Raw genomic sequence first — 20,879 nt, 5'->3', positions numbered from 1 at the left:
GAGACCTTGAGCCACAGGTGAAACAGCACCTGAAACAGCTCTCAAGGACAAAGTTTCACAGAGGTTGGCCCTGGCCTCCTGGCTTGTTAATATGCAGCCTTATGGGGGTGGGGTGATGAGTAGACCACGATCCCGAATTCCCAAACAGCAATAACCATCTCCCGTCCTCGAACTGAACCCAGATCGTGGATCATGGATCGTGGAAAACGTAGCGGGGTGCACTGCTGTTCCAAGCCCATGGCTATTTATAAGCATGGGTCCCATTCAGCAACACAGGAGGTCTGTGTTTGGCCGTCAGAGCTGCCTATCAGGGTTTGCAGGGATGAGATTGGAGTGCCCATGGCTACAGAACACCTCCTTCCCCCTCCCTCCCCTGGGTGTCTTCTCCCAACTTGTAACTGCTTTACAGCTCCGTGGTTGGAAGGAAGCCCTGCTGATCAAGGAAAGCTGGGCTTCCATTTGGGTTTCCAGGGCGACAGAAGGAGGGCAGACAGAGCTCAGGCTTTCCCCTGGCTCCGTTGCCAGGGGAATTGATTGCTGGCGCCTGAGTGACTGGATTCCCGAACCCAGCCCGAACGCCACGATCCAGGCTTCTCCCGACCGCTGGATCATTGGCCATGGATGATCACGATCTGCTGGGTCACGATCGCGCAATCACCATTTTGATGCTCGTAATGCAGTTCGTGCCCATCTCTACTGATGAGTTCTCCCCCCCTCACCTGTGAGGATAGGCCATGGCCAAGCCTGTCATCAGAGGTTTGTGACCAATCTGATTGGCTAAGAGTTTAGACTAGCTGCAGGCAGCTGGTCTTGAAAAAAAGAGTTGTTTCTTCAGTCCCTGAGTATCAAGAAAAGAGTCAGAGAAGAGGGAAGCAAAGGGGACCTGTTTCTGCTTTTGCTCCTGTTCCTGAATGCTATGCAACTGGGGGATTCTTGCACTAGCAAACTTTGTGCTTTTGTCTTTGGAACTTCTGGACTTAAGAACTAAAGCTCCCTTTTTTGTGCTTCTCCACTTACTTCTATGTGTGAGAGGGAGGGCAGGAAGGGATGAGCCCATGCTCAGCTCTTGTGGTTCTTTCTTTTATGCCCAGGGTGCCAGTCGCCACTTTGGGATCAGGAAGGAATGTTCTTCCAGGCCAAATTGGCCAGGGATCCTGGAGGCTGTTTGCTTTCCTTCGGGCATACAGCGGTGTTCAGTGAGGGTGGGGGGATAGCTGTGAATTTCCTACATTGTGCAGTGAGTTCAACTAGATGACCCTTGGAGTTCCTTCCAGCTCTATGTTTCTATACTGCTCAGCCAAGTTTGAAGCTATCCTCCAGCCCAAGGAGTCTGCCTCTGGCAGAAGACTGTCTTCTGCTGTATGACAGCTTCTTGGGCTGGAAACAATGCTGATTCTGTGAGCCTGGGCAGATCATGAGGGGGAGAGCAGAAGGGGTTACACCAGTGTTTGGTTTTCGTGGCCCTTCTTACATGTCCAGGGTGGTACCAATTGCCACCTTGTGGTCAGGTGGTGGTTTTGCACAGGCTGGTTTGGCTAGGGATCCCGATGTAGTTTTGCTATCTTCTGAGCATGGAGCAGGGGTCACTGGAGCAGTTTGGGGGGGGGTATTTGTGAATTTCCTGCATTGCGCAGGGGGTTGGACTAGATGACCCTAGAGGTACCAACCCTATGATTCTATGATTCTAAGAAGGTGTAATAGCTCAGTGGCAGACAGTTTGCATGCAGACAGTCCCAGGTTCAGTCCCCAGCATCTCCAGGTGAAAGGAGGTGCTGGACAGCTGCTGTCAATCTGAGTAGACAGTACTAACCTTGATGCACCGATGGTCTGGTTCAGTATAAGCTTCATGTGTTAAAGAAGGCTTTAGACTTGGCTGAGCTAAGCGGTAAGATCCAAGCTCATCCCTACATGTTGTGTCAATCCCATGAGCTCTATCACTGTTCTGAAATTAAATGTGTACGTTGGCGTTTCTGGGCAATTTTCCAGGCTCATATATGCAGCATTCGATAGTTTTGTGGTCACTGTTCCCAGGCGATTTAGCTACGCTGATAACTCTAATGAGTTCCTGAGTCCACTCAGATTAAATCAAGGGTCACTTCTTCTCTTGGCAGCTCAATGACTAACTGGTCAAAAGCACAATTTGTTAATTAAATTTAGATTTTTTTTCTTTATCTTGATCTGAATACATATTCAAAAAGATAATTATCACCCATTGTCACAATACGTTCTCTTTTTTGTTGCCTCCTTGATTTCTTTGACCTTCTTAATATCATCATCCGGTGGTGACAGTATCTCCACCATGCAAGATTACTTTTGGGGATTCCTCCCACAGTAATTTTTCAGTAACTGAACTGGTTCCTTCCTCCTACGGTTTCTAAATGCTGTCTTTCTTCCCTTCCTGTCTTTTAATTGCTTTCTGTTACCCTTTTATACATTGGATTGTCAATGGAATGTGTTTTGTTTGCTACTTTAGCAAGCTGGGGTAAGACAGAAGATACCTCGTGTGAGCATAAACTTATTTTGCCCCCCCCCCAGTCGAAATAAAAGGCAGAGACGAGGCTTTGGGTATAAATTAGGGCCACTTTATTAAATAACATATAACACAACCTGTCATTGCGGCAAGGGATCTAACGGCAGTACAGGTCAAGCCCTGGGGTCCCCTTGGACCTCCGCCTTGACCTGTCTGGGCAAGCCCCCACTGCTCCGGGGGTGTTCCATCCAACGGATGGCTGGGACCCGGCAGGCAGGCAAGTGGTTCCCCTTTAAAGCTCCACCCCCCACAGCCGTGGAGCCTGGGGGTGGCCTTGTCCAGGGTCCCCACCAGGCAGTCTGCCCTCGTGGCTGGCAGCCATACAGCCTCACCAGCTGCTCCTGACAGACCCCAATTCCCCTAAGGGAATGTGCCAAGGGGGTCACCGGCCCACACATTCTGATCCTATCCTACCAGTGGCCAAACTATTAACAACAACACCACACCTAATTAACCAAACAACCCTGCAGTGCAAGGTAGGTGAAAAACAACTCCCTTTTAGAGCCAATTAAGAGAGAAGAAAAAATTCCTACCTGGCCCTGATAAACAGCAACCGGCTAATCCTGCACTGCATAAGGGAGAGGTGGGTGGGCCGAGCACACTGAGGCAACTGAATGGCCGGGAGAGCAGAGCCAGCAAACGCTCTCAGGCTCTGCCCCCCCCCCCCAGCAGATCTCCGGATGCCCGGGAAGAGGCAGGCTGCTTTTTCCCCATCTGCGGGGGCAAATGCGGCCCCCGGCCCAAGCAGCCTGGTCTGCTGGCCAGGAGAGCCGTGTTACCCTCCTAGTCTCCTCCTCCCTGCTCCCTGCAGTTAAGAGCCCACAGTGCTTTATTAGTATACTCTTCTTTCACACACTACTTTTCTCCCCAATGGGGACCCAAAGCAGCTTATAACTTTGTCCCCAACCCCTTTCTACTTTATAATAATAACAAAACAACAACAACAACAAAACAACATTCGATTTATATACTGCCCTTCAGGACAACTTAATGCCCACTCAGAGCGGTTTACAAAGTATGGCGTTATTATCCCCACAACAAAACATCCTGTGAGGTGGGTGGGGCTGAGAGAGCTCCAGAGAGCCGTGACTAGCCCAAGGTCACCCAGCTGGCTTCAAGGGGAGGAGTGGGGAATCAAACCCGGCTCTCCAGATTAGAGTCCCGCACTCTTAACCACTACACCAAACTGGCTCATAAGAACAACCTGTAAGGTAGGTTAGGCTAAAAGACAATGATGGGCACAAGGCTTTAATGGCAGAGCAGGGATTCAAGCCTCGTTCTTCCACTAACCACTATACAGCACTGCCACTATAGTTCTTGCACTGTCATTGAGCCTCTTTGCTTGACACAGGGTTATCCAGACAACCTCTATATAATTATTGCTACTTTATATATGTAGTCTGACTTTGTTTCTTTGTGTTACTCTGTTGCAGCAGAAATAAAAAAGGAGTCCAGTGGCATCTTAAAGGTTAACACACACACACACACACACACACACACACACCAGCATAAGCGTCATAGCCCACCTTTCTTGTTGAGTTTCAGGGTGGATTACACAGTGAAAACTATGCAATCAAATAAACATTACAATAGGACTAGGATCACACAATTTAGAAACACAACAAAAAAAGTATCAGTATATGTCATAAGGCAAAAAAAAATACGAAAGTAGAAAAAACGCAGTAAGAGCAAGATTTAATTCAGACAATAAGCGTTAAATACAAAATATTCAATATTACAAGTAACAGAAGGTAGGAGGGGGGAGATGTTACAAAGAGTTTGAAACAATAACCCAAGGGTCCCTCCCCAACCTAGCTACCATGGGCACTCTGGAGCCCACCCACACCTTTCCTGGTGCCCAGCAAGTGTTTTTAGAAAGTGTGAGGGGCTGTGTGGGGCTCTTGCCCAGCAGAGCTTTTGATTAGCTGCTGGAGATCTCATAGGCTGTGCAGATTTAAAATAATGTCATTTCAGCAGCAGCTGCCAACAGTGTTAGTTCTATTCTCCCTCCATCCTTGTTCTCGGCATTTTTTTTTTACAATTACCCTTTTTGTCCCCTGCTGTGATGGAAGATTGCCAAATGTTGCATTCAGCAAGAAGCAGGTAAAGGCTTGAAAGGGAGAGTGACAGGTCCCTTCCCTCTTCTGTGGCTAGCCTGAGGGCCAAGCTACAAGTGATGAATGACACTTGAACTTCAAGTGTATTTCTCCCTGTTCACTTGCCCTCCACTTGTGCTCCACTCGATCCACTTGCCGTTCAAGTGTCATTCATCACTTGTAGCTTGGCCCTGAGAGAGAGAATGATAATTGGTGTTAGAATAATGAGCTGACAGTCGGTGCTAACAGAGTGAGGGGTTGACAGGTGGAGTTAGGGGTGTTGGATCCTGACATCTGACCAGAGAGGGTCAAGCCAGAGGGCTCTCTGTGTGAGGAAGAAAGGGAAAAGTGTACCCTTACAGTAAAACCTAAAGTTTACGAATCACTTTTAGTCCTTGTACTAGAGTGGGACAGCCAGTCCTAAATTTTACTGAGACAAGAGATCTGGGAACTTGTAGTGGGCCAAGGAAGTGGGTAGAAAGGAGTCCCCCTTCAGCCAAAGGAAAAAGATTTACAGTTTTGGTATAACTCCTGCCCAGAATCTGAAGAGAGTTTTAACTCAGTAGAGTAAAAAGGAAGGTGTACCATGTGTGTGCATAAATTGGAGCACCTAACCTGTGAAGGGGTCTCCAACAAAGAGAGAAATTTACTTTAAAGTGTTCAAGTCTGATAACATCAACCTCTCTCCTCTAATCAGCAACCTAATAAATGATACCAAGTGTTTTATGCCTCACCCCAGTAAAGTAACCTGTGCAAAAACTTCCTAATTTCTTCAGCTTTTTTTTTTTTTTGAAAAGTTTTTTATTGGGTTAGAACATTATTATTTTTGCATTACAATCAATTTTCCCCTAATTTTCCGTTTCTAACCCCCTCCCTTTCCCCCCCTTTTGTTGACTTCCAACAGCTTTCCCACCCTCTGTCCCTTTTCCCTTACTTCTATTAAATTCCTCTATCTAAAACAGATATACATTCTCCATTATATTAAGCAGTACATCTTTAACTCCCTTACTTATTATACACCCAAACTATACGTCTTTAGATAAACAATTTATCCCATTTTCCAGTTTTGAATATTTCTATATAAACCTATATATCATAAACCATAAAAATTTCCCACATTTAAATCAAACAATTTGATTTGTTCTCTATGTATTACTCATTTCATCTTTTTATGGTAATTCTATATAACTCCTCAGATACTCAATCAATTTAACTCTTCTATACATTCAGTTTGGTGCATATAAATCTTGTCAAAGAAAGAAAATATTGTTAGTTAGTCAATCCTCATGTTTAAACCTTATCATTAATTATTCTCTATCAGTTAACCTATACATATCTATATATATCTCAATCAATTAATCTAACTGCTTATAAATTCACATTTCTCTTCCTCCCCCGGTAAAGTCACCCCTCTCTTTTATACTTTTATTATACTTCAGTAGTTCTCAAACTGCCACAGTTTTCCTCCCACCTCCCATTTCTTCTCCAGATATTGTTTCAGCTTCTCCCAGTCTGTGTTAAACTGCCCTGAGTCCAGATCTCTCAGTTTTCTTGTCATCTTGTCCATTTCAGCCATATACAGCAATTTGTAGATCCAATCTTCAATAGTTGGTACTTCTTGTACTTTCCATTTCTGCGCATACAAAAGTCTAGCTGCTGCAGTCATATAAAAAATCAACGTCCTATGATGGGCTGGAATTCCCTCCATTCCCAAGTTTAGCAGCAGGAGTTCTGGGTTCTTATTTATTTGAAACTGTAACATTTCACTCATTTCTCTTATTATTTCCCCCCAGAACTGCCTAGCTACCCCACACGACCACCACATATGATAGAGGGAGCCCTCATGTTTCTTACATTTCCAGCATTTATTAGAAGTATTCAAGTTCCCTAGCGCAATCTTCTTTGGTGTCATGTACCAACGATAGATCATTTTGAAAATGTTCTCTTTAATATTGATACATGTCGTTGTCTTCATTGTAGTTTTCCACAAGTATTCCCATGCCTCCATTGTTATTTCTTTATTGAAATTTATAGCCCATTTCACCATCTGTGTTTTAACTATCTCATCCTCAGTATACCATTTCAACAGTACTTGGTATACCTTGGATATTCTTTTCTTGTCTTCTTTAAGAAGGGTCTGCTCTAGTTCCGAGTTCTCTGTTCGTATGCCCCCTTTTACAGAGACCGAATTGTATAAATCTCTAATCTGTCTGTACTGGAACCAATCGTAGTTAGGTGATAGTTCCTCTTGCGTCTTTATTCTAAGTTTAGATACTTCAATTTTAGTTATTTCTTTGTATGTTAAACATTGTTGTTCATTATCCACAGCTCTCGGATCTATCACCTCGTATGGAACCACCCACAAGGGGGTTCCTTCTTGTAAGTAAATTCTGTACTTCTTCCAGATTGTATATAAGCTTCTCCTTACAAAATGATGTAGGAACATCGAGTTGACCTTTACTTTGTCGTGCCATAGGTATGCGTGCCATCCAAAAAATTTTTTATATCCCTCTAGGGCTAATAGTTTCTTATTCTTTAACGTCATCCACTCTTTTAACCAAACTAGGCAGATTGCATCATAATAAAGTCTCAAGTTGGGCAGTTGCATTCCGCCTCTTTCCCTAATTTCTTCAGCTTTTAAGTATCTGCCTACTTATCTAACTATCCATCCTACCTGTGAATAAAACCTTCTGTTATCTTTTAAACTTCAACAAGCCTCGTGTGCCAGTTTAATTTCTAAGGGGCACGTAACACCTGTTTTTCCTTCTACTTAAACTTGGCTGGGTAATGACGTGATGTCTTCAGAAATGAGAGGCTGCTTCCAAAAGGTTGAACAAAGATTTATTGTAACTTCATGGTTAACATGACAAACAACAACTGCAGCTGCAGAAAGAATAAGCAACAAACTCAGAATAGAGGTATGGCCTAGGAGAGTGTCTAAGCCTAACTGAAAGCTGAGCTCCACCGCATCACCTACAGTGAGCTAAGAGGGCCAATACACTACAAATATCACAATGTAAATGCTCCGAAAGGGTGGGACAATAAAGTTAAAGCTCTACCAACACAGCCAGGGCTTTTTTTTCTGAGAAAAGGGATGGTGGAACTCAGGACTGCACAATGATGTCACTTTGGGTCAGCTGGAACAAGGGGGAGTTTTTTAAAGTTTAAATCGCCCTCAGCGAAAATGGTCACATGGCTGGTGGCTCCGCCCCCTGATCTCCAGGCAGAGGGGAGTTTAGATTGCCCTCCGCACCAGCGGTGCGGAGGGCAATCTAAACTCCCCTCTGTCTGGAGATCAGGGGGCAGGGCCACTGGCCATGTGACCATTTTCGAGAGGTGCCGGAACTCCGTTCCACCGCATTCCTGCTGAAAAAAGCCCTGAACACAGCCATGCTACTGAAGGCTTCCCAGCCCAGTAAACAGCTTCATATGCTTTGGGAGAAAAATTATACTTCAAAGTAGGGGAAGGATAGCACAAGCTTGAGCCAGCAAAGGGATCACCTGCACTTGTTTCTTCTGTATGTGTGGCTTGGCTTCCTGCAGCAGCCATTTTGCAGTTGGTTCTGTCTCCTGCTGCAGGAATTTTGTGGTTGTGCCCATCACCCTGCATCATCGCCACTGTGTCAAAATTTCAAAGGTGTCCACAGGCTCAAAAAATAACCAATAAAAAGAAATGCATGCGTTCAGAGTGGGCGAGGACCTTTCTCCCTAAAAGTGTTAACCATTGATTTAACTTCCAGCCTCAGAAGATATCAACAGCATTTAACTTTTGTCCAAAGAGATGAAATAATCTCCTTTTCCCATGTGATCTGTACATACAAGAATCAGTATTCTACATCTATGTAATACATGATACATGTTTATACAAATATGTATAAATTGTGCACACATTCGCAACAGAAAATCAAAAAGCAGAGAATGCCATTATGGGCCAAACTACAAGTGACACCTGCCACAGGTTGGACACTTGGCAGCTTCCCTCAAGTTTTGATGGGAAATGTAGGCAGCTTGGCGGAATGTTGGACAAGTGACAGTTGAAAAGTCCATTGGACAGCAGTCAGAGAGCCAAGCTGCAAGACCAGGACGCTTACAGTTCCCATCAAAACTTGAGGGAAGCTGACAAGTGTCCAACCTGTGTCATTCGTTACTTGTAGCTTGGCCCTGAATTTCTTTTTTTTTAAAGAGGGATATACCAGTGCGATACCAACATGGAGGTACAATCATTGGGGAGATCCGACACCCAATGAAGGAAATACCACAACTTCTCTAGATGACCTGTTCTATTACCTGTTCCCCCACATAAGTCAGATACTCTGCCTTCCTTTCCACATTAATCTACCTTAACTGATTGTCCTTCAAAAACAAATGGTAAATGCTATGAGACTTGTCAGATATTTTGTGTTTTGACCCTTCCACATAATGATGCTTAAAAAAAAGAATAGACATCTCAAAGTCTTTCTGGTACATTGGATAAGATCCATTTCTCAAGACATTTTACGTGGTGTCCTGCTGAGATCACACACTGTGAGGTGCAGACGGGTGTCTGGAAATTATTGTTCATTCTCTCTCATTGCTTGTCAATCATACAAAGAGATGCCATAGTTCCACTTTTCTGTAAATGGAGACTCTACTTCTGAAATGCTTTATCGGGGGTGGGGGTGGAATAAAAACAGCCAAACTACTTTTAAAAGTAAAAAAAAATCCTGCCAAAAACAGTTAATAGCTATTGACTGGTAGTCTGAACCACACACACACATGCATAAACACAACTCCAGTATCATTTAAAACGTGGAGATGGTTTGCTTGTTCTGCTTTGAGTGTTTTGAATGTTTTTCTATTCAATTTAGTGTTCTAAATGAACTCATATCATAGCCCATTATTGAGAAAAATGACCACCTGCCTCCCCCATATGTTGACTCCATTTCTAAATACTTCCCTTTGAAAGTCTTGAAACTCATTAAAGCGACAGGGCTTTCAGCACACAGAATATGGCAGCAGAACAAAGGACTTCAGGGAACATTATTTTCTAATTTGAAAGCATTTTTTTTCCTTTTGCAGGTTCTGCATTATTATTTCTTCTTTGTCCTTTTAACTCTTATTGCCCTCCCCCCCTTGGAGGCTTTCAGTGCCTGCATTCTCTCGATGCCATAATAATCATCTGGCTTCTCTCCTTTCACCTTCCCATTTGCTTCTTGCAAATGTTTTCGATGGATTCCGATTTTCTTTTTGCCCTGGCCAAATTTTCTCAGGCGTTCCAATTAAGAACCCCTTTAAAGGAAAATGGAAATATTTGTACACTGTATTCAGACAGCTTGGAGTCCCAATGGAATCCTCCACATTCCTTGATTGCACCAAAAAACTCTTACAGTTGAGAGATGCACAAAGCTCCCTCGAGAAACGGCACAATTGCTTATTAAAATGCCTTTGGCTTCCTTCAGAATTCTTCAGGTGTTTTGCCAGAGGACAAAAGCACGTAATTCCCTTTGAATTTCTCTTTAGACAACATCTGATGACAATGCATAGTTCTGGGCAACTTTCCCTCAGACCTTATACTAGACAAATTTGTAGGGAGGGGCCCTAACTAGGCTTGCCAACTCTTGGTTGGAAAATTCCTGGAGATTTGGGGTTGGCGCTAGAGAGAGTGTGTTTGTGGAGGGGGATGACCTCAGTGGGTGATGATGCCACAGATTCTGCACTCTAAAGCCTCCATTTTCTCCAGCGGAAAGGATCTCTGTAATCTGGAAATCAGTTGTAATTCTGAAATATCTTTAGGCTCCATCTGGAGGTTGAAATCTTAGTTGTAAGTCAGTGGTAAAGAATCTGATTTGCATGCAGAAAGTACCAGGCTCAACCCCAACCGCCTCCTGTTAAAAGAATCAGAATGTAGTTCATGTGAAAGGCTGCTACCTGAGCCCTAAAACCAAAGCAGGAAACTCAAATATAACTTCTCACTTTTCCTGAAGTCAAGCTGAAAGGTATGGAATCAGCTTGTATGTGGCCATTCGCACCTCTCATGTTTTGGTCAGCATGGCGCTGTTTTTTTTTTCCGTTCACATCATGTGTCATGTCTGTGTACGGTCATACCATGATTGTCTGTATGTTGTAACCACAATGCTCATTACTAACCTGATGTATTCTCTCCATAGCCATATTCTCTTCCTATTGTAAGAGTTGCTTTTTGAGACCCAGAATGGGCCTCTCCTGTTATCTTATAGAAACATGCACTTCTAGGCTAACACTGACCTTGGAGTGTCCAGATGTCAGCCTTTGCCACCTTGCCCAGATGCTGGGAGTGTATTATTGTGTACTGGATATCTAGCCATAACTAAAAGGGCACGGGAAAATCGAGTATAACATAGAATTGCTTGTCTTGCTTTGTCACTTCTACCAAGCTCCGTGATGGAGTGCAGACCTGAACTGTCAGAACCTAAATAAAGCTTTTCTACTGGAACCAATGCGTGTTCACTGGAGAGGGGCTGAGGGATCTACCTGGCAGGAACTGACATCATGCCAAAATGAGTCGGAATTATGAGTGCTTGTTGCCATCACTGCGGTCATTTGTGGCATCACAGTGTCAGCCCTTTCTTTCTTTCTTTCTTTCTTTCTTTCTTTCTTTCTTTCTTTCTTTCTTTCTTTCTTTCTTTCTTTCTTTCTTTCTTTCTTTCTTTCTTTCGCACATGTGCTAAATTGATGCATCGCTGGAGCACTGGATCAACCTATTTCCTGGATTTTAGCCTCTCCACCTCCTTTGTTTTGCCTCCTGAGCAAACCTCCTGATTTGCTCATTCGCCTGTACTCCTCTTTTTTCTTTTAAGGGGCTCTACGTGGGATTGGCTGGGAAAATAGCCTATTGGCCAGCCAAACAATAGAGTGGAAACAATAGAGGAAGTGGGGGAGGGGGGATTCAAGCATGCACTTGAATCACTTGCACAGGCAATGAAATGTTCTTTCCCAGAAACAAAGAGAAATAATATTTTTAAAAGGAATTTTATTTTAAAGCAATCATCTCCTTGGAGCAGGGATGCATCGCTGGCAAAGCTCCATTCCTGCCTCCTTCTTGGTTGCCCCCAAGCATCTGTTTCTCCACCATGGGATAAAAAGAAAATCTAAAATTCCACCATGTCTAAGCTTATGCTGTTATCCGCAGCCACACCATAACAACTCTACCAAGAAATACATGCAGATCTGCTGATTCTATTGAAATAAAAACAGAAGGCCTTGTACGCAGGGACCCCCAAGTATCTGTCAGAGCTCTGGTACAGACAAAAATATGAATCAGAGTGAATGAATGAATGAATAGGAACTCTCTCAGTGGAAAGTTATCTTTGGGTTTTTCACTGGTTACATTGAATTACTCTTCATATAATATAAACAACTAGCAACAAAGCCCGTTGTGTTTAACATTACAATGAGCTCTAGTGGGGCCTTGTGAGGGCCACACTGCTCCTCTGTGTGGGCTTGAGAGGGCTGCGCCGCCGGGCAGCAGGCCAATTTTGGCCCATTTGGGGCTGAAATTGGCCCACTGTAGAGAACAGGAGCACTCCAGGGGACATTGTGCCACCCTAGCAGTGTTCGTGTGCTCCACAGTGGGCCAATTGTGGCCCGTTTGAGGCCGTTTGAGACCAAAATCGGCCTGCTGTGGAGCACAGGATGTTCCAGGGGCCATCACACTGCCCCAGAAGCACTCCCGCTCTCAAAAATGGCCTCCTCCGAGCCGGGCTGTCCATGATGGGCCTTCCTGCAGCAGCAGCTTCCTCCAGGCCAGGCTAGCGCACTGGGCCTTCCTGTAGTGACAGCCAGTCAGAGTGCACCTGTGCCAGGATAAAAGCTGAGTCGTCGCCAATACCAGTCACCTTTGCTCTAATAGGACACAGGATCCCATTTTAATTCTATAGTATGTTTAAAGGAAGAAATTGGTAAACCTGGGAGCTTTGAACAATCACAGTTTAGATATCTTTAAAGGTGTGAATGTATTTCAGATGTTACTAAAATATATAAATATAACACCCACAGTGGAAATTTTGGGACACACATCTGTTTTCACATCATTTCAAGTAGGTAGCTGTGTTGGTTTGCAGTAGAAAAGCAGGATATGAGTCCAGCAGCATGTTAGAGATGAAGATTTTCAGGGTATAAGCTTTCAAAAGTCAAAGCTCCCTTTTCCAGATACCTTCAGATATGTATCTGAAGAAGGGAGCTTTGATGCTTGAAAGTTTATACTCTGGAAGTACCACTAGACTTCTGCTGTTTTCACAGAAATATTTTCCTAGATATCTCATGTCCATCATGACTTTAAAGTGTTTTAAATACTTATAGTAGGGCATGAAGACATTAACTCTCTACTGTTGCATATCTCAGCACCTAGTAGAAAGACATTATATGGTCACTGAACCTGAAGGTTCTGTTTAAGCATTATAACGAGGGTTGCTTACTTTGGGTTGTGAAATTCCTGAAGATTTGGGGGTGGAGCCTGGGGTGAGTGGAGTTTGGGGAGTGAGCACAATGGGTATAGCAGGGATGTCATGTCATACCGTCTGCCCTCTGAAGCTGCCATTTCCTTAAGAGAAACTGATCTCTGTAATTTGGAGATTAGTTATAATTGCCAGAGAACTGGGCCCTGGGCCTTACCTTAGGTTGATAACTCTAGGTATACTGAGCCTGCTAAAACCATCAAACTCTTACAGAATCCTGGAAGGTGAGCTCTTGGAGATGAGAAAGTATTCAAATTCTGCCTGGGACCCCTTTCCATGATTCTCCACAGGTTCCTGCTTGAAATTTTAAAGCAGAGATGAAAATGCTTTACAAATACTTTGTCAACACAATATGCAGACCCGGTGTGCTTGGCATGCCTGTGTTTTAAGCATGTTTCTGGAGGATTACTCAGAGAAGCGAGGCCCCTGGATTATGCCCTCTGACTTCACGCAATAAAGTCCGCATCAGCATCTATGAGGCAGGACTGCACGGATATTTGGAACTGATTTCAAAATTAGGAGCACCCCAGCTCAGCTCTGTCTCAACTGTGCCCTGATAATGCTGCCAAGTCTTAAGTCCTGCAGAGCCATTCAGACTGTAGTAGCCAACTGTTCAATTATCTTTTCACGGCAAACTCAGAGTACAATTTGTGCTGTAATTCAAAAAGAAAATAAATTCTACGTAGCCAAAAGAGCTCTGCAAAATCCAAGTTCCTTGGATACTTAGCCACTCTTTGGAAAAAGCTTTATTTAGCATATTGGGACTAGATACTGAGTAAACCTGCAGAGGAACATGCTGTGCTGTTTCATAATTATTTTATTCTTATTTTATCATATTCTTTTGAGAAATGATAAAGGGATCAAAATGATGTCTATTGCAAAATATTTGAGGGCTTATGAATTCCTTTTCCTGAGACCAAGGGTCTCTAAACTTGTTGAGCCTGCGAGCACTTTTGGAATGCTGAGAAAGGGTAGTGGCACTGGGTGCCATCTCTTGTTTGGGAAATTCCTGGAGATTGGGGAAGGGAACCTGGGAGGTTTGGCTTAGAGGAGGGAACTTCAGTAGGGTATAATGCCATACAGTCCTCCTTCCAAAGCAGCCGCTTTCTCCAGGGGAACTGATCTCTATGAACAGGAGATCACTTGTAATTCTGGGAATTCTCCAGGCCCCATTTTGAGGCTGACAAACTAAGTGAGCACCCCCACAAAATGACGGTGATAGGGACAAGGCTGATCACAAAATGGCTGCCACAAGGCAGAGCTCATTACAACAGCCAACAAACTATCCATCTTGTAATCTGAGACTGTTCAAGGGGGGAAATCCATCATCATGACTAGAGATGGGCACAATCCCCCAAAAAATTAACGATCCAGCTGATCGTGGATCGGCGCCAGCGACGATCCCGAATTAATGATCCACACCGATCATCTCCCATTCCCGATCCATGGATCGTCGATCGTGGAGGCCAAAGTGAGCCAGGCTGCTATTCCCAGCTATGTGGGAAGGTGGGTGGTGGTGGCGGCAGCCAGACCTGGTGGGCACGGGAAGGTGGCGATGAGCCACACTCCAAACAGCTGTTTCAGGGGGGCTTTCAGCAGCCCATGTTGGGGCTCTGTTCACCGTCCCTCAGCAACACAGGAGGTCTGTGTTTGGCCGTCAGAGCTGCCTATCAGGATTTGCAGGGATGAGATTGGAGTGCCCATGGCTACAGAACACCCCCTTCCCCCTCCCTCCCCTGGGTGTCTTCTCCCAACTTGTGACTGCTTTGCTGCTCCGTGGTTGGAAGGAAGCCCTGATGATCAAGGAAAGCTGGGCTTCCATTTGGGTTTCCAGGGCGACAGAAGGAGGGCAAACAGAGATCAGGCTTTCCCCTGGCTCTGTTGCCAGGGGAATAGATTGCTGGCGCCTGAGTGTCTGGATCCCCGATCCGAGCCAGAACGCAACAATCCAGGCCTCTCCCGATCGCTGGATCATTGGCTGTGGACGATCACGATCTGCCAGGTCACGATCGCGCAATCGCCATTATCGTGGGGTTTTTTCGATCGTAATGTGGATCGTGCCCATCTCTAATCATGACCAAGGAACCACAGCTGTACCCTCAATTGAAACTGAGTACAAATTAGCAGCTAATGGAAAGTATTTATTGACTTACCATGACCAGCAAGTTTGGTGAGCCATCTGAGAGATATAAGTTCAATTCCCCACTCTGCCATGAAACTTTCTGGGTGACGTAGGCAAGTCATTCTCAGCCCAACCTACCTTACAGGAGACTAAATTTTGGAAAGGGGAATGATAGATAAAAATGTACTGGATAATAGTTATACTCCTCTTGGATGAAGGCATTTAAGGGAGTTCTCCCATGTGGGCTGCTTATTGCCTGATATGGCTAGGGGCAGGCTGGGCGGAGTCCTAGCATCTCACGGCACTGATCCTGGGCAGACGATGAAGCAAAGGCAAGGCACAATGACATTAGCTGAGCTGAACTGTAAGCCTCGGCAGGGCTGCCCATACAAAGGCAGCCTCCAGTAACCTGCTGTTTAGGATTAACCTACATTTTGCAGAAGGCTGAGAAGTTAAATGGATGTTTAACACATTTCAGCAGATCTGTCTTTTATTAAACTCATACATTGAGTCTTGAGTCTTCATTAAAGAATGTGTGGGCCACGAACAAGCAGGCAATTCATTCAATTATTTTTCTTGAGTGGATTATGAACAGGTCAGTAGTTCTACCCATTTTCAGCCTTCAGGAAAACCCAGAGCAAAATCAGAGCATGGCTTATTGGTGCCTTACCGAGGGCATCCTTCTCCTCTGTCAGATGGGATGGAAAATTCTCCATTCAGACTACCGTAATGTGTGCGACTCTTTGGAAACTGCATGATAAAACTCCACAAAGGATCTAATTCAATAGGACATAGAATTGATAGTTGCTGTTAAAAATTAATGTGAGAGAACATTATCCTTTTAATATGTTTAGAGAAATGTTAAGCTCAGGTGTATTTCCTGACCTTTAAAAGCACTGTTAATTTTATTAAGCCAGTCAAGGACTAACACTGATGTTCCCTTTGATTTTCAAAATGTTTTCAGATAAAGCATGAATAACATAGGATGTGCATTAAGCTGAGGGATATGCTCACCCGCCATCTTTCTTTTGCTACATAAAAAAAAATTGTTAAAAATGGGAACTAAAGTGGTTATGCCAAGAACCACAATTAAGTACGGTCCAGTTCACACAACCATTCATGTGAGCTGAGTGGGCATGAAGAATTAATGGTATGTGTGGGTGGCACTTGATGCCTTCTTTCCTTCATGCTTGGTGCTTTCCAGGTAGAAACCAAAAACGAATAGTCTAGGGATATGGCAAATATCTACAGCTGTCTCCATCGCATGAGGAAATAGCATATTTGCTATGGCAGATAAGTGTCCTAAATAGGCAACAGGTTTGAGAATGTTATTTTGGATCTGCTGGGAAAAGAGGAGCAAATGGGTGTCTAAAGAGATGCTCAGTTAAATCAGGTGTCAGTAATACCACACAAATGATACATGGTTATATCAAATCTACAATGCAAATTTGTTTTATAGATAAGTGTCCCTAACATACAGTGCCGATGTGTGGAAACATATATCTAGCTGAGGAAATAAAAGAAGATGTCTGATACATACCTCAAACACAGGCTTTTTTTCAGCTGGAACGCAGTGGAACGGAGTTCTGGAACCTCTTGAAAATGGTCACATGGCTGGTGGCCCCGCCTCCTGATCTCAGACAGAGGGGAGTTTAGATTGCCCTCCATGTGGCACAGAGGGCAATCTAAACTCCCCTCTGCCTGGAGATCAGGGGGCGGGGCCACCGGCCATGTGACCATTTTCTCCAAGGGCGATTTAAACTTTAAAAAACTCTCCCCCCTTGTTCCAGGCAACCCAAAGTGACATCATTGTGCAGTCCTGAGTTCCACCACCTCTTTTCCCAGAAAAAAGCCCTGCTGTATTCAGATGTCACAAGATGACAACAAACTGGATGTTCTCATCCAGCTTTTAACTTATTGTAACATCTGAATGGATGTGGTGAAAGACAGTTACTTAATTTTATTCATGGCTGTTTCCACATGGCTTACCTTTTGCCAGAACACAGCGTCTTCATGCGCGAAATTGTGCCAGGAAGACACTGTTATCACACAATTTTGTGCGAGAACACGCTGTGTTCTGGCAAAAAAAGGTACGCCGTGTGGAAACGGCCTATGTTATCTATAGTCTGCCTTTCTTGTTGAGGCTTAAGGCGGATTACACAGTGTAGTCAATACGATCAACAGCTGGGACATTCAACAAACAATACAATAGGATAAAAGGTTGCAGGAAAAACAAGCAGAGATCTGATACAGAGCTGAAAAAAAATACTGAAACAAAACATAAGCAAATTGACATGACATGTTACAGGACACAGAACTTTCCAGAAGAAGCATACTTATAGCAACTAGAATGCAGTAGTACAGTCTATAGTCCTTATCCATTCTTCTCAACCATTTCCTTACAGCACAGTCCTATTACCGGTGTAAAAAAGCCCTCCTAATCATTCAGTTTTGCATAGTTTGTGGAAAGCCAGTAGACGGGATTTCAGTGCTTATGAAGAACTACCAAGCAGATCTGTCCAATCACTTCAATTTGCGATGTCTTTTATGAGCCTGTATTGAGTCGATGTAGAGTGAACAAGTTGTCAGAACAAGGCAACACATTTGTTCTTGATTTATTCGGCCACAACTGATTCCCGCCCCCCACCCCCATATGATGGCATGATAAAGTTGGGTCTTCACTAAAGTTGCCAACCTGCAGGTAGGGCCTGGAGATCTCTCAGAATTACAACAAATCTCCAGACAACAGAGATCCGTTCTCCTGGAGGGTGCTCTGGAGAGTGGACATTATCCCCCACTGAGGTCCCTCAGCAAACCCCAAGTATACCTCAAATCTCCAGGAATTTCCCAACACAGAGCTGGCAGCTCTAGTCTTTGCATATGATGGTGCACTGACAATAGCTTTATTACCCACATGCTCAGTAGGTTAAGCAAGGAAGGCGGGTGGCAATGGTGGGTCTCTGGAGAAGAGATCAAGTGGGACTTCCATCTGGTAATAGTGTGAAGTGCTGCCAATTGCAGTATGCTATACCATGCTACATGTGAGGAGTGGCCTGTTGAACAGAGTTAGGCCACTTGTGCATATCAGAACAGACCTTCAAGGGGTTGGTTCCCTGCTCCTGGTTGGGAGGAAGGGTGTGAGCCAGCCAGTGGATGTTGAAGCACCCTTATTCCTCCACTGTCTCCTTGCCTACCTGCTCCCCTACCAGTGTAGGGGTACTGCTGAGTGTCTTCAGCACTTGCCTGTGGTCTCAGAGCCAAACTACAAGTGACGCATTACACGTGGAGAACACTTGATTGGTCCTGCAATTTTACCTGGGAAGTGTAATGGGAGACTCCTTCCCCTCCCTGTTTCCCTTCTCCATTTTTAAGAACGGATGATGGAGTAGCAGCGGCAGCAGCCTCAGCAGCTCCTTCTGCGGCTGCTCACCACCTGCCAGCTTTAGGCTCCATTTGGGGATGGGCTGTTGCTGCTCTCTTCCACGGCACCCTAAGTCCGGCGGGCTGCCTGCCTCTGGGGAGCTGCTCTGAAGAAAACCATCGTCTCAGCAAAGCTCCAGCCACAGAGGGATCTGCTGCTGCTGCTGCTGCTCTAACATGCCCTTCCCCTGCACTGAGCTCCTGGAGGAAAACTGGAGTGAGGGCATGTTAGAGCAGCAGCAGATCCCTCTGCTATCACTACAGCTGGAGCTGCATCCATTCTTAAAAACAGAGAAGGGAAACAGAGAAGGGAAGGAGTCTCTCACTATACTTCCCAGGTAAACTTACATGGACTTGCCATGTGTAATGCATCACTTGCTGCTTTGCTCTTAGAGTCAGAACACACGAGACAAAATACCTAGATTCAACTCATGTTCTCTTACCTAAAGGTTTGCCGGGAAGTGTAGGCGTCCTTGCAGTTTAAAGTTTAGCATTTACAGTGCAGGCGTCCTTGCAGCTTAAAGTTTAGCACTTACAGTGCAGGCATCCTTGCAGCTTAAAGTTTAGCATTTACAGAGCAGCAAGGAGGGAAGTGCAGGTGTGGGGCGCTTTTCCTCCCACTCTCAAGGTGCATCTCGGCATTTTCCCTTCCCTTCACCCGGCCTGGCCCTGCAGAGCGACGCCTGGCTGCACCGGGAGACTTTAAGCTGCAAGGTCCCCTGCACATCCCTCTCTGCTGCTCTGTAAATGCTAAACTTTAAGCTGCAAGGACACCTGCACTTCTCCCTGCTGCTCTGTAAATGCTAAACTTTAAGCTTCAAGGACGCCTACACTTCCCGACAAACCTTTAGGTAAGAGAACACGAGTTGAACCTAGGTATTTCATCTCGTGTGTTTCGACTGTTAGTTGCACAGGCACACTATGGATCACATTAGATTGTTGTTAGTGGTGGGATCAGAGAGGCACAGAGGGGCAAAAAACAGCGTGTTGGATGAAATGTAGCTTCGAGGCTGCTTTCACACACATTGGATAATGCACTTTCAATGCACTTTAGCAATCACTTGCAATTTGATTTCCCTGTACGAAACAGAAAAATCCACTTGCAAACTATTACAAATGGGTATTGAAAGTGCATTAATAAAGCTGCTTTCACACACGTTGGATAATGCATTAGCTCAGCATTAGTATCACACCACTCTATTCGTTCTTTTGTTCACTTGCCTAGCTCTCTATCTGCTTCCCCACTTGGTTCCGATTCTGGTCTGCAGTTAACTCTGCCTTCCTATCAATCCAACTGTGGATCTCTTCCAGCACTCTATCCAGCTCCAAGCTCAATTCTTACAGTTCACTTTTCCCATTTTCAACTGCCTATGGCCCCAGTCACTGCCATTTAGACTGCTGTTCGGGGAGCCAAAAAGAGGAGACTGAATATAGTTTGTGTGTATCATTCTTATCCTAGATAGTCAGTTTAATGTTTGGGTTTGAAATGTGATGCATCTTGTTCTTCAGGGATGGGAACTATCGACCAATTCAGCTTAATGCAACTGGGGGGAGTGTTTGTGTTGCTTTCTCTGCTGGTTTGCAAGGACTTTTATGTCTCTGAGGATATTTAGGGTTTTCATTGACACAATGTGAAAAATGGCAACAGCAGTAAGGGTTTTGGTTTGTGCCAGGGATCCTACTGGTTCCCACAGCTGAGAATAAACAGTACGGGGTCTTACTTTTTCACGCAGGTTTTCACAACAGGAATTGAAGCTGAAAACCAACAGTCGCAAACCCCACCAGTTGTTGTTCATATACACACAAATGGCTGATTGCGTAGGCATGGCCGCAAGATGCTTCGCCTCCCAGATGCCTCGGAGCCACAACATAAGGGAACGGAACGGTTCTTGTCTGCTCTGATTTCCAGGGTCGGCACTTGGTAAAATGAAATCAATAGCTGTTATGACAGCTACTGCTCAAGAAACCTTTTGGCTGTGGAAGTGAATTCTAGTCGTTTTTTAACTATGCAATTTCTAGCGGGACTTGGAAGCAATGGGATGCTTCTAAATGAGGGTGCAATAATGCTCCCCTCCCACCACAGCAGCAACAAGCGGTAAGGGAATGGACAAGAACGGCATCCACACAAGTCATTCCTTTGCCACTCACTACAACAGCCACCCCCCATACCTGATTCCAACCTTTTCCCCTCCATCAGGGCTGCACAAAAGCACAAGCACAACAGTGATGCACTCCCCCCC

The sequence above is a fragment of the Eublepharis macularius genome, chromosome 11, assembly GCF_028583425.1.
Source record: "Eublepharis macularius isolate TG4126 chromosome 11, MPM_Emac_v1.0, whole genome shotgun sequence".
Lineage (NCBI taxonomy): Eukaryota > Metazoa > Chordata > Lepidosauria > Squamata > Eublepharidae > Eublepharis > Eublepharis macularius.
Note: the sequence above shows the minus strand (reverse complement) of the source record.